A 2512-nucleotide genomic window follows, 5' to 3' on the forward strand; every position below is an offset into this window, starting at 1 on the left:
GCAGCCGCAGCTGCTCCGGGCAACCTGTGCCAGGGCCTCACCACCCTCGCAGCCAGGAACTGCTTCCCAGTATCCCATCTAGCCCTGCCCTTTGTCAGTGGGAAGCCATTCCCCCTTGTCCTGGCATTCCGCGCCTTTTCCAAAATCCCTCTCCAGCTTCCCTGGAGCCCCTCTAGGCCCTGGAAGGGGTCCCAAAACCTCACTGGGGAGCTGCCACATCCCCCATCCCGGGCGCTCCAGGGAGGGGAACATCGGCCCTCTGAGACTGGAATGAAATATATGACAGATGGCTTAAAAAAACCTAAAAAAGCAATTATCAAAGGGGAAGGGTTTGGAACATGTCCTTTGAAATCCAAATTTGTTTAGCATTTTTAGCAGCTGAAATAATTTTCGGAGCATCTGATGAGAGCTTTGAGTGCTTCCTTCCCTCCTCTCTCTCGCCAAGCCATCCGTTCAAAGGCTGCCACTGGCACAGCGAGTTCCCTGCTTTATTGCTGTTGGAATTTTTCATTGGGGAATGGTGGAATGAGGGGATGAACTGCGATATTCCCGGCTGAATGTCCTTTTGAAATGTTCCGTGGCTTTGCAGAGGATGGAAGAACTGTACTCTGTGATTCTTCAAACATAACTACATGGGAATGTGTCTCATTATAGCTTCCCTTCCTTCTTCACTTTCTTCTGTTCTTCTGTTCTTTCTCCACCAAAAAAAAATGGGAATTAATCATCTACCTTGTCCATTATCCATAGGAAGTACCAGATCACTGGAAAAATTAATAAAATCCCATACCTGAGGGGTGAGGGAGCACCTGTTTATCACAGGCAGCTGCTCAAGTGTCCTGGTGTTTGAAACTGCTCCAAAACTTCCCCAGGGAATGTGGATGATCGGGAGTTAATTGGCCCCAACTAGCTCCCATCAAGCAGATCCAGGTCATGGAGAGGTTTTCCAGCCTCCCCACATAACCCAGCCACAGGCAAGGGCAATTCCCTGCTCCACCTTCCGCCCATGGGTGCCTGAAGGGTGCAGCCTGACTCTCCATGCTGGGAACCTCTGGAGATGCCTCGCATCCAATGGGATGAGTCTCAGAAAAGAGGATAACAAGGCCCTGAAGGAGATTAAAGTTCGCTCCTTCTGGTGTGAATCTGGAGGACAAACACTCTAATCCCGCTCCAAAGGGGAGATCCAAGGCCTTTAAGTCTCTTAAGCCGCGTTCGTTTGGGCTCAGCCGGGAGCTGCCCTCCGGCTCCGCCGCTCCCTCCCGCTGCCAGGCCAGGGGGACAGTGGGGGCTTTGTGCCAGGAAGGGGGCACATCCCAGCAAGGGGGGGCTATAAACCCCCAAATCCGGGTTTTTCCCTGGTTTCACGTCGGTGGGATGGCAGCAAGGCCCTGCACTTGCTTCGGTTAAGGGTCGCTCAATCTCCAGGGATTCCCAGACCAGAACTGCACTTAGAATCCAGCATCATCCCTAGAGAAACTTCACACAGTCTTGGAGCAGCTTCCCAGGTCTGAGATTGTTTTCTCCTTTTATTAGAGCTCTGACAGAGGCAAATCCTGGGTTTCCTAGGATGGAGCTATGAAATAAAGCTGCCTTAAGGAGACTCAGTCAGGAATGCGGAGTGGGAAGTGTGGGGGCGAGTTTGGGAACACGCTAAATCTTTGTGGATTTGGGGAGTGACTGAGATGTGACTCACCCTGGGGGCATGAGGTTCTCATTCAAAGTTTTCATGCCTGTTCCCAGAATTTCCACCAGAAATTCCACAATTTTCACCCCCCCCCAGAGGCTCCTGAGGTGCAGGGAGCATCACGCAAAGATCCCTCCCTGTCCCAGGGTCTCCTGGAAACGGTCCCAGATGGGCTGGAAAAGCAGCATCTTTCCTCTGGAAGAGGAACCACCAGGCTGCAAATTGGGGCGCCCGGTGAGCAAGCTGGAAGGTGCTGCCAGGTGTGCGGCTTCCTGCCTGGAACAGGGACATCGGGCTGGAAAATAAACGCGGGAAGGGAGCAAATCCGCGGGATGGAGGCGCTGCCAGCGAGCGGGGCTAAGCGAGCACGGGGAGCTGAAGCGTGGTTAATGTAATTACACATCCACTCCTTGTGCTGCACGAGCAGGCGAAGCAGCACTAATCCCCAATCCGATACCTGCAGGGAGGCCGATCGGGAACAGCTGTTTGGACAACAAGGAACGAGCTGCACGCGCTCCGGTTCCGCGGGCACTGCCAGCGCCCGGCCGCTCCCTCCGCACCCGTTGTAGGAATTAAGCGCTGCTCCGTACGAAATGACAGCGCCTTCTCCCAGAAATCCCGCTGCCGGCTCGTTCATTAGCACTGTAACGGCGTGGCCGGTTTTGGACAGGACTTCTCGCCGATTCCCAAACTCATTCCGGGTTTGGCTGCCTGGGCCGGGCGACACAAGGAGGGACACAGAGCTACGATGCTCTTGTTGCGAGGGGGAGTTTGGGGATTTGGGAGTTACTAAATAAGAGGGACAATCCCGGACACAGTGTCTCCGCCCGC

The 2512-nt window shown here is 54.1% G+C and overlaps 1 protein-coding gene across 3 annotated transcripts in view; it reads left to right on the forward strand.

Annotated features, from left to right (window-relative positions):
* LOC108448076 overlaps positions 1–2512 on the forward strand; it is a 101104-nt gene that overhangs the window by 97514 nt on the left and 1078 nt on the right. The gene's annotated exons all lie outside the window — the stretch shown is intronic.

The sequence above is a fragment of the Corvus brachyrhynchos genome, unplaced genomic scaffold, assembly GCF_000691975.1.
Source record: "Corvus brachyrhynchos isolate BGI_N302 unplaced genomic scaffold, ASM69197v1 scaffold297, whole genome shotgun sequence".
Classification (NCBI taxonomy): domain Eukaryota; kingdom Metazoa; phylum Chordata; class Aves; order Passeriformes; family Corvidae; genus Corvus; species Corvus brachyrhynchos.